Consider the following 12,163-nt stretch of genomic DNA (forward strand, 5'->3'; position numbering starts at 1 on the left):
GCCGTTTTGCTTCTTTGTTAGCACTGACAACTGTACGCAGACGCCGCTGTTCTTTGTCGTTAAGTGAAGGTCGTCAGCCGCTGCGTTGTCCATGGTGAGAGGTAATGCCTGAAATGCGGTAATCTCGGCTCACTCTTGACACTGTGGATAGCGGAATACTGAATTCCCTAATGATTTTCGGAATGGAATGTTGCTTGTGTCTAGCTCCAACTGCCATTCCGACTTCAAGGTCTGTTATCTCCCGTCGAGCGGGCACAATTACGTCGGAAACCTTTTCACATGAATCATTTGAGGACAAATGGCAGCTCCGCCAGTGCACTGTCCTTTTACATCTTGTGTACATGGTGCTCTACAAGTGCATAGCGCTGTCCCACCTCAAGGTACATTCTGCATACAAGGAAAGATAAACAAAAAATGTCCCAGAAATTTAATGATTAATGAAAAGCTTCTCAGTTGTATTAATACAGACTTACTGCTTCTCGACCGCAGCCGTTCTTAGAACATGTCCAGGTTGCTAGTTTAGACTCACACTGGCAACGTGAAGATGTTCCAACACAGTATATGTGCAATAATAAATCCCAGAAGGTTTTACTTAATCATTGAAATTAGTTTCAATTTAGCTGTGGTGCTGAATTTGATCAAAACGTTTTCTGTCTGCCCGCCCTGGCAAAAGGAGCAACACTTGGCAGTTCAAGGGACAAGATTTCTACTGTGTTCACACGGGACGAGCTAGCTGAGGCTTACGTAAAGCTGTGCGAGGTTTGTGATGTCACTGTTATTTTACGTTCAACAGGTACTACAGAGCGTGAAACCCAAGGCTTCGTGCTGCGGGATTTTGAAGTTTGAACCAATAACAGGCAGGAATGCTGTCTCGATAATAAGCAGGACTTTGGAGACGCCATATTGAATTTCGTCGTTTTCAGTTGAAGACCATTTTCAATTCTTTCAGTGCTGCATGTATAAAAAATTGCTCACTGAAATATGCGTAGAATATCTCTCACAATAACCAAAAGGACCTTCAACAGTTCACGTATTTCTCATCTGCTGACCGTAAGTGAAGACAATAACAAGCGGAAAGCCCACTGGAAATGGTGCGTTTTGGGGATGCCCGCAAACACCATTACTGCTGCGTATGCGCGGGTCCGCGGAGGACTAGAAAAGTTCCTATTTCTCCCCTGCGGATAAACAGTGCACTAAAATCGAAGCCTCACTTATTCTGTGCTAAGTGGCACGCCATCTTCACCTGACTTGCTCACGTTAGGTGCGTCGTGTATTACTGACTTCATGGCTGTACGCGTGCACACAAACACACACACACACACACACACACACACACACACACACACACACACACTATAAGATGATCAACGTTGCCCTGTGATTATGATGTCCACGTACCACGTACGCTCAGTCATGTTCCTCTTTACGGCCTACAGCATGCATTCCTGTAATTAACTATGGTCTGTAACACAGTTGAAAACGCACGCTCTGCAATCACCCACGCGAAGCTATTGTGTAACTCATCGTCCGTTGAGACCAGAAACAACATTCGTAAACGACGGCTGCACTGTTCACGTTTTATAGTCATTTGTAAGCAGACGTCGATGAAAGGTAATTTACCTTCAGTACAAAAAAAGGGGTTCAAATGGATCTGAGCACTATGGGACTTAACATCTGAGGTGATCAGTCTCCTATAACTTAGAACTACTTAAACTTAACTAACCTAAGGGCATCACACAGACCATGCCCGAGGCAGGATTCGAAACTGCGACCCTAGCGGTCGCGCGGTTCCAGACTGAAGCGCCTAGAACCACTAGGCCAAACCGGCAGGCTTACCTTCAGTATAAAACAGAGACGAAATATGGCACAGAAATATGAAGTTACAAATAAAAATCCTGCTCACGGACCTCAGTATTGCTTAATTTGTCGACGATTTGAGTCTAGGGCTTCAAATATTTTTGCTAAATGGAGCTTTATAGCTAAAAAAAAGTGCTGATTTTCAATGTCTTCTCACTGGTCTGGTACAATTTCCTCTCCTGTGTCAACCTCTTTACCTCTGAGTAGCACTTACGCCCAATTTTCTGAATGATTTGTCGGATATATTCCATTTTCTATCTTCCACTATACCTTTTACCCTCTGCAGCCTTTAAGTACCATGTATGTTATTCTCTTACGTCCTTAAACATGTATCATCCTGCCCTTGTCAGTGTTTTCAGATGTTCCTTTCTTCGCTGATCCTGTGGACAATCTCCTCATTCCTTACCTTCTGAAAGCCACCTCTTCTGAAACGCTTCGATTTTCTTCGGTTTTCTCTGAGTTCGTGATTCACTTCACACAATGCTAATCTCCAAATGTACATACGTAGTACCGTATGGAACTCACACACCGACAGCTTCGAGGTCAATTGCTTTTATCTGACAACTTTTCGGTTTTACAAGCTATACTCAGGCAGAAAAGCCTCGCCACAACGTACACGTATTCACATTATGATTTTCAAACTCGTTTATGAAGTCAACATGCGTCAATAGTTCTTAGAAATCCCACTCGAACTAAAACCTCACATTAGGTATCTCTAATAGGTGACATGAATTGCTGGCATACATTTGACAACACTTTCGTAGCTGCCCCATTAACATATATCGTCGAAAAGCCTACTGTCACGGACGAATTGCATCGTACCATTTACACTATCTATGCTGTCACCTCCTTTCGTGTACAGTGATATTCATAGCACTGACTTACGTCTGTCAACTTGAAGGCGAGGAAGTAAAACATCGACATCTTTGATTAAAAACTAGGTGGCTATGCAGTATGGTTTCTTCTTAGGAGGCGAGAGTGAAAATTTCGAATTTGCAGTCAGTCAAATTTTGTTTTTGTTGTGTTGGTACGTGTTACACAATAACGGAAGTCAAATGTCAACCTGAACTGCCGGACAAATTTGTTTATACGGCTTCTTAAAAGCTTGTTAAGTGAGTTCCGTTCAAATGGCTGAAAAACTACTGTGATGTTTTCCGCTGTTTTACTGGGTTGTCGCCAAATGAACTGCGTCAAAAATTACTGAGGGTTTTTAAGGAATCTGCTTCTTCGTTTTGACCCGTGCTAGACAGCGGATTAGTACAACACTGGATTATTATGCACAGGGATACCTGTTCAAATCATCATCTGGCCACACACGTATATATTGAGAGCAGCTTTTGTCTAGTTGCTTCCCCCGCGTACGACTATGACACATGTAGGAAGATTCCTTGATGATGATGATGATGATATAAACTTTCAGGGCTGATGTGGAATGGTGAATTTATTAGAATGATTTTCGCGTATAATTTTTGCCTCGGTCGCTTCCAGACCTGGGTCTCTTCCCACAAACTGATGTATTTACCTTTCTGCATCATTCCTAAAAGTTTGTGACCCTGTATATGCCACACGTCTCCTCCTCTTCCGCTTTCTGCTCTGCTGTGTCCATCCGCGAGTATCTCCCCCCCCCCCCCCCCCCCCTATTCACTTACAGGTTAGATGTATTGAGTAATAGCGCTAACGAAAAAGTTGGCAGTTCCAAACTTGGACGCTTGAGGTGCTGGTGCAAGTTTGTACACGAAGGTTTGTCGTGTAGTACTTGTTTCATTGCTGGGCCGCTTACAAGGAGAAGGAACAGCGCCAGTGGCTGAAAGACGCAAACACGTCACAGACTGGCCGCACGGCGCAGCTTCCCGCTGCTTAGTATTCAAGGAGGCACTCAGCCAACCCCGCCGACCGTTAGGGAAGCCCCGGCCGTGCACACGACTGCTGTCGCCGGTGTCGCCAAATACCTGCGCTCCAGCTCCAGCTCCATCCGTGGCGCCGCCAGGAGGTAGCAGCCAGTGCAGGCGCGCCCACAGCCCGTGTAGCTGACGCGGGAGCGGAGGCCAACGTCCCACTGGCTGAGGTCTTTTCTCCAATGTCATTCCCCAAGCGGAAAAGTAAGAGATCTACACCTGCCCACAAAGGGCCTTGTTTACTAAGTTAAAACTCGATAATAGTTGTGCACCTGCTCTGGCAGCCGCCTTGAGCCTTGTTTATCTCACATACGTAAAGTCGTACAGGTATAAGGATCCAACATCGTACAATAAACAAGCTGCAACACGGCACGCCACAAGGATTCATACTAGGACCAATGTTGGAAATGACCTAAGCTCAAACAAATACATTCTACAATTCGCAGACGACACAGCATCGCTAGCCAGTGGAAAGAGAACAAGCAGTCTGTTAACAAGCATATGTTCATTCCGATGAGAGCAGGTATTAGTTTAGCGGTAATACGATGAAAACAAGGGTAAACAAAACACACAGGTAGAGATGTGGCGTCATTGACATTGGAGCAATGAATCAAACTGGAACTCTTTAAAACTCTGGTCTTCTATGGCGACTTAAAATTAACTTGGAACAAGCTCACTTCACATCTGTGGGTCGCGCTCTCGTAAGTCCTACATCTTCTGAGGGAACTAAACTGCAGCGCAATAGAACATTACCTAACAGCCTGCTTTGCTCTGTTTCGTCGCCGCATCAGCTACGTACTGCTGATATGGGGCCATTCTGCAGCATGCAGCAAAGTGCTGCTGCTGCTACAGAAGAGAGCAGTGAGGATCATTACTTTAAGTGACACACGCGGTATTGTAACCACATCTTTACTAAATTAGGTGTTATAAACCGTTTATAGCCAATGTGGATTCAGCAACCTCACACATGCGGCTGAACTATAATACATTCAGCGCGAGGTGTCCAGTTCACCTCCACATCTACAGCTATATTCTGCAAGCTACTTTATGGTGTATATGTACGTGTACCACTGTCGCTACCCTCCACTTCTTGTATCCTCAAAGTTATTCCAGAATACCTTCGGGTGCACACTTTTCTTGGGGTTAGATCTCAAAAAAAGTTTGAGTGACATGCAGTTTCAGTTGAGTCAGAAACCGAATTTCGGCTGTGCGACGACAGTCAGGAAAGATGAAAAATAAATTTACTGATATCTTTCAATACAAAAATTATTTTATTTTGCGAGTACAAAGACAGCTTATCCTCTACACCAATAATAAATCTGCGGAGTTCGGTATTTAGTAATCATGTACATCAGAGCTGTTATCCGCTTTTGCACAAACTTCTTAATGGCATCTTCCTTGGCTTGTACTTTTAACCTAACTGGAAACTACTCCGCATTTCGATTTGTTTTCTTTTACCCAATACCCCTCAAAGAAGGCCTGTTTAAAACTTTCCATGCTGTTATATTTTTCTAGAGCTAAGTGTCCCCATACAGGAGCTTCTCCCATGAAACTGGACAGTTTCCTGATAAGAGCTTTGTACCAAGTTCCTTGGGATTCAATAGAGGATTTACATAGTCTTTTCATTTTATCATCCGTCTCCGAACTGGACTGATGCGACAGCCATGACTACCACAATCAGGTGTACCAATCATAGAACTGAATACACTTTCTTTGGAACTCGAGAGAAGTTATTAATATGATTACTTGATGATAAGGTCTACCCCCATGAACCATGGATCTTGCCGTTGGTGGGGAGGCTTGCGTGCCTCAGCGATACAGATAGCCGTACAACCACAACGGAGGAGTATCTGTTGAGAGGCCAGACAAACGTGTGGTTCCTGAAGAGGGGCAGCAGCCTTTTCAGTAGTTGCAGGGGCAACAGTCTGGATGATTGACTGATCTGGCCCTGTAACACTACCCAAAATGGCCTTGCTGTTTTGGTACTACGAACGGCTGAAAGCAAGGGGAAATAGGAATGCGGGTAAGCTACTACAAACAGCATAGTGAAGGCATTATTGTGGCCAAGATAGATACGAAGCCCACGCCTACCACAGTAGTACAAGTTTATATGCCGACTAGCTCTGTAGATGACGAAGAAATCGAAGAAATGTATGATGAAATAATAGAAATTATTCAGATAATGAAGGGAGCTGAAAATTTAATAGTCATGGGTGACTGGATTTGTCAGTAGGAAAAAGGAGAGAAGGAAACGTAGTAGGTGAATAAGGATTCGGGGTAAGAAACAAAAGAGGAAGCCGCCTGGAAGAATTTTGCACAGAGCACAACCTAATCATAGCTAACACTTGGTTGAAGAATCATAAAAGGAGATTGTATACATGGAAGAAGCCTGGAGATACTGACAGGTTTCAGATAGATTATATAATGGTAAGACAGAGATTTAGGAACCAGATTTTAAATTGTAAGACATTTCTAGGGGCAGATGTGGACTCTGACCACAATCTATTGGTTATGAACTGTAGATTAAAACTGAAGAAACTGCAAAAAGGTGGGAATTTAATGAGGTGGGACCTGGATAAACTGACTAAACCAGAGGTTGTACGGAGTTTCAGGGAGAGCATAAGGGAACAATTGACAAGAATGGGGGAAACAAATACAGTAGAAGAAGAATGGGTAGCTTGGAGGGATGAAGTGGTGAAGGCAGCAGAGGATCGAGTACGTAAAAAGACGAGTACTAGTAGAAATCCTTGGGTAACAGAAGAAATAATGAATTTAATTGATGAAAGAAGAAAATATAAAAATGCAGTAAATGCAGCAGGCAAAAAGGAATACAAACGTCTCAAAAATGAAATCGACAGGAAGTGCAAAATGGCTAAGCAGGCATGGCTAAAGGACAAATGGGTAAGATAGATACTGCCTACAGGAAAATTAAAGAGACCCTTGGAGAAAAGAGAGAAACTTGTATGAATATCAAGAGCTCAGAGGGAAACCCAGTTCTAAGCAAAGAAGGGAAAGCAGAAAGGTGGAAGGAGTATATAGAGGGTCTATACAAGGGCGATGTACTTGAGAACAATATTATGGAAATGGAAGAGGATGTAGATGAAGATGAAATGGGTGATACGATACTGCATGAAGATTTTGACAGAGCACTGAAAGACCTGAGTCGAAACAAGGCCCCCGGAGTAGACAACATTCCAATTGGAACTACTGACGACCTTGGGAGAGCCAGTCCTGACAAAACTCTACCATCTGGTGAGCAAGATGTATGAGACAGGCGAAATTCCCTCACACTTCAAGAAGAATATAATAATTCCAATCCCAAAGAAAGCAGGTGTTGACAGATGTGAAAATTGCTGAACTATCAGTTTAATAAGTCACGGCTGTATAATACTAACACGAATTCTTTACAGACGAATGGAAAAACTAGTAGAAGCCGACCTCGGGGAAGATCAGTTTGGATTCCGTAGAAATATTGGAACACGTGAGGCAATACTGACCCTACAACTTATCTTAGTTCCCGGGTTCGATTCCCGGTGGGGTCAGGGATTTTCTCTGCCTCGTGATGGCTGGGTGTTGTGTGATGTCCTTAGGTTAGTTAGGTTAAGTAGTTCTAAGTTTTAGGGGACTGATGACCATAGATGTTAAGTCCGATAGTGCTCAGAGCCATCTGAACTTATCTTAGAAGCTAGATTAAGGAACGGCAAACCTACGTTCCTAGCATTTGTAGACTTAGAAAAAGCTTTTGACAATGTTGACTGGAATACTCTCTTCAAAATTCTGAAGGTGGCAGGGGTAAAATATAGGGAGCGAAATGCTATTAACAATTTGTAAGAAACCAGATGGCAGTTATAAGAGTAGAGGGACATCAAAGGGAAGCAGTGGTTGGGAAGGGAGTGAGACAGGGTTGTAGCCTCTCCCCGATATTGTTCAATCTGTATATTGAACAAGCAGTAAAGGAAACAAAAGAAATATTCGGATTAGGTATTAAAATCCAAGGAGAAGAAATAAAAACTTTGAGGTTCGCCGATGACATTGTAATTCTGTCAGAGACAGCAAAGGACTTGGAAGAGCAGTTGAACGGAATGGTTAGTGTCTTGAAAGGAGGATATAAGATGAACATCAACAAAAGAAAAACAAGGATAATGGAATGTAGTCGAATTAAATCGGGTGATGCTGAGGGAATTACATTAGGAAATGAGACACTTAAAGTAGTAAAGGAGTTTTGCTATTTGGGGAGCAAAATAACTGATGATGGGCGATGTAGAGAGGATATAAAATGTTGACTGGCTATCTCAAGGAAAGCGTTTGTGAAGAAGAGAAATTTGTTAACCTCGATAATAGATTTAAGTGTCAGGAAATCGTTTCTGAAAGTATTTGTATGGAGTGTAGCCATGTATGGAAGTGAAACATGGACGGTAAATAGTTTGGACAAGAATAGAATAGAAGCTTTCGAAATGTGGTGCTACAGAAGAATGCTGAAGATTAGATGGGTAGGTCACATAACTAATGAGGAAGTATTGAATAGGATTGGGGAGAAGAGGAGTTTGTGGCACTACTTGACAAGAAGAAGGGACCGTTTGGTAGGACATGTTCTGAGGCATCAAGGGATCACAAATTTGTCATTGGAGGGCAGCACGGAGGGTAAAAATCGTAGAGGGAGACAAAGAGATGAATGCACTATGCAGATTCAGAAGGATGTAGGTTGCAGTAGGTACTGGGAGATGAAGAAGCTTGCACAGGATAGAACAGCATGGAGAGCTGCATCAAACCAGTCTCAGGACTGAAGACCACCCAACAACAACAGATGATAAGGAACCATTCTACCTCCATTTCGCTTCCAAACACCCAGAAGCTCCATGAGATGGACGCCAGGTTTGGCTTTCCTGTTTTTGTAAACATCTGGAAGAACTTGCCTCCCCACAACTTATGTCAGAGCTTCCTTCGTTTTCCCACAGTTTTCTTGCATTTTCACATGTTTGGCGGTGATTTTCAGCGGCATTACGCACTCTCGCGCAGAGAACACCAACGAGTCGCAGCTAGGTGTGTTACACTCCTCGCCGTTTGCTTGGACGCCAAATGAAGCAGAAACGGGGACAGTGCGGCAGAGAAGAACGGCATGGGCGGGTAGAACCTACTGAGCAAGCGAGATCTTATGAGTGTCGCCACTTCGCAGCCAGATTGTCCTGGCTTTATTAGTGGGCCCCTGTCTTTTAATAACGTAGCTCTTGGAACCTTAACGAAGAGGTGAATTTTTTTAAAGAATGTCATGTACAGATTTGATAGTCTGCAAGTTTTAGAAACCATGTGTACACCATATTAATAACAAATTGTTTGGCAGAAGCTGCTTGTTGCAGCAGTTCATTGTAGCGGACTTGTCTCGAGCGGTGTTGCCCATCGTCAGCGGTGTCTGTCTAATATGTTTCATCTCTGTTAGCACATACCGCTGATGGTGGGCTAAGCCTGAAACTAGTCCACTAAAATAAACTGCTACCGACAAGCATTTTTTGTCAAACAATTTCTTATTAATATGACGTATACCGAGGTGACAAAAACCATGGGGGCAGCGATATGCATGTATACAGATGGCCGTAACATCGCGCACACAAGGTATAAAAGGGCAGTGCATTGGCAGAGCCGTCACTTGTGCTCAGGTGGTTCATGCGAAACTGTTTCTGACGTGATTATAGCCGCAACACAGAGTTTGAACGTGGAACGGTAGTTGGAACTTGACGCATGGGACATTTCATCTCGTACATCGTAAGTCTTTTACAACTATAATACGTATTTATTTCGAGCGAAAGCGTTTTACTTTAATTAAGTCGTTTGTAATTACCATCTTAATTGTTACAGAAAACAGTGATGAAGCTTTAATTAAAATGAATAGTTTTTGGTCGAAATAAAGATTTACGAACATGCAAAAGATGACATAATCTATACTCATCTACTATACAAAATGTCGTCGTTAAACAATGTTACCGAAAATCTCTGAGATTTTTATACGATGCTCTAATACACATCTGGACGGACATGATATATAATTTTTTAAACAACAATGTACAAGTTTTCTGTTAAAATAGGCTGCGAGACAGAAAATGCTGTGCTCTACTGAGCCGTGGAAATGTGCGGCTTCGTTTTTCTTTCTTGCAGTCCGTCTAAAGTACGATAGCAGGCCATTTAAACCATTAAAATACACATATTATTTCTCCTTATATACAATTTCAAGCAAAAAATTGTATACACAATATGTACTGTTCTCCTTTCTTCCACACAGTTGGTTTTAACAGATAATAGGAAAGTTGTATTACGATTATAACACTAATACGGAATCTCGATCGTCTCATAATTTGAAAGCCTACTCGTTTACAGATTGAAATTATGCGAAATACTCTGATTGAAGCTACTATCTTCAGCGACACGGCACTGGAGAAGTCTCTCTCATACATCACATAGCACTGATCACAACCGATTCCCCCATTCATTTTAAGCGGGACATAGAGAGAGAGAGAGAGAGAGAGAGAGAGAGAGAGAGAGAGAGAGAGAGAGGGGGGGGGGGGGGGGGAGTAGACGGGCAGAGAGAGCGGAGGAGGTGATGGACAGAGAGGAAAAGGAAAAGGAGAAGGAGAAGACAGAGAAAGGCAGAGACGAAGATTAGGATGTATATGAATTCCTATACATATTTAGCAATTGTAAAGTGATGCCGGGTTCGCCAGTAAGACAATATTAACATAGATGGGAAATGCTTGTGACAATTGAAGTGGTATGTTTCTGGTCATGGAATGCGTCGGGGCAACGAGCGCCCACAAATGACCACCGCAGGTCCTGACGATGACGACGACGAGGGCGACTGGGTCTGCCTTCAAACTACTTGGCACAGCAGTGAAATTGCCAACCGCCCTGATCAACTGAAAACAAAATTCAGTAATCACATGCAGTAAAAAAATTTAACATCATACAGGGGTCAACGATTAATGTCACTTTATATTGTCTAAAGTCCGTCTTTCATTTTATTTTTACGCTGTCTCGATTTCTGAGTTAAACTTTTTATTTCTTCATGGCTCCTAAACGGCTCACTTGTTGTGCTCGCTTACACAGCCGCTCTGAAAAATGGAATACAGGCATCTGATAGAAATTTATAATTTCGTTTCGTTAAATATTTGATTAGTGAACATACCGCTAGTCAACTGTAAGGGAGACTATGAAAAATTGCGTAGCACGACAGTTTCGTCCAACATAGTCTGGGTGCACGCACGCTTTGCCGTCTGAGAAGGGAACCACGCGCCCTTCGTCAGCTATTAGTCATCTCTTCGCTAACGGTAACATTCTTAAGCGAGAACGGGGCTGTCAGAGCCCGGATAGCTCAGTCGGTAGAGCATTAGGCTTTTAACCTAAGGGTCCAGGGTTCAAGTCCCTGTTCGGGCGAAAATTTTGTCAACGTTCGTAAGAACACGGACAACATGCAAAATACTAATGCCGCTATGGCAGACTACCTGGTCGCGTCAACTGTGTTCTTGCAAATAGGGTTGCCAGACTAAATTCACAAAATTCCCAAATATTGCCTGACGAAAGAACTTGTCGAGGTGAAGGCTTGGGGTGAACACAACAGAGCACTTTCAAAGTAAGCACTGAAAATTATATTAATTATTGCTAGTTACATGTTTGAAAAAAAATTTAATTTATTTGTAAAAGGCATTGCATGTTGGAAACTTGAAGTTGCAACGGATGTGTAATTGTGCTCTTACCATATCGACACTCAATTATTAATTTGCAAATCAGTAAATAGATTACAGATATGAATGAAATTCTAATAATACCGATCACGAAGCAGAAATATCAAACAGTTCGGTAAAAAACAAACACGTGGCAATCCAGCTTGCAAATGATATTATTTAGTAGTCGACATAAAAGTTTTTTTGAGTGTGATCAGCGTCATAATGTATAAAACTACTGCTGCTGGAGGAAAACCAACGTTTCGACCACCGTTGCAGCGACCTTCTTCTGGGTCTCCAGCAGCGGTAGTTCAAATGGTTCAAATGGCTCTGAGCACTATGGGACTCAACATGTTAGGTCATAAGTCCCCTAGAACTTAAAACTAATTAAACCTAACTAACCTAAGAACATCACACACACCCATGCCCGAGGCAGAATTCGAACCTGCGACCATAGCAGCCCCGCTGTTCCGGACTGCAGTGCCAGAACCGCACGGCCACCGCGGCCGGCGCAGCGGTAGTTTTATACATTATGACGCGGTACCACTCCCAGAAAACTTTTATGTCGACTGACTCTGGCCGCGGAAGCCTACACAATTATATAATTTATTAGGTTTCCAATAATTTCTCCCCTCATTCATTAGCAAGTAATTTGGAATTACCGTACAGATTACTGCGATATCTTTGCAAATCAATATAAAGCAG

The 12,163-nt window shown here is 42.8% G+C and overlaps 1 protein-coding gene and 1 non-coding gene across 2 annotated transcripts in view; one reads left to right on the forward strand and one right to left on the reverse strand.

Moving 5' to 3' along the window:
• LOC126285424 (uncharacterized) overlaps positions 1 to 12,163 on the reverse strand; it is a 1,121,207-nt gene that overhangs the window by 983,848 nt on the left and 125,196 nt on the right. The gene's annotated exons all lie outside the window — the stretch shown is intronic.
• On the forward strand, positions 11,099 to 11,171 carry Trnak-uuu (transfer RNA lysine (anticodon UUU)). The gene has a single exon. It is a non-coding gene; the product is annotated as a tRNA-Lys (tRNA).

Source organism: Schistocerca gregaria, chromosome 8 (genome assembly GCF_023897955.1).
Source record: "Schistocerca gregaria isolate iqSchGreg1 chromosome 8, iqSchGreg1.2, whole genome shotgun sequence".
Lineage (NCBI taxonomy): Eukaryota > Metazoa > Arthropoda > Insecta > Orthoptera > Acrididae > Schistocerca > Schistocerca gregaria.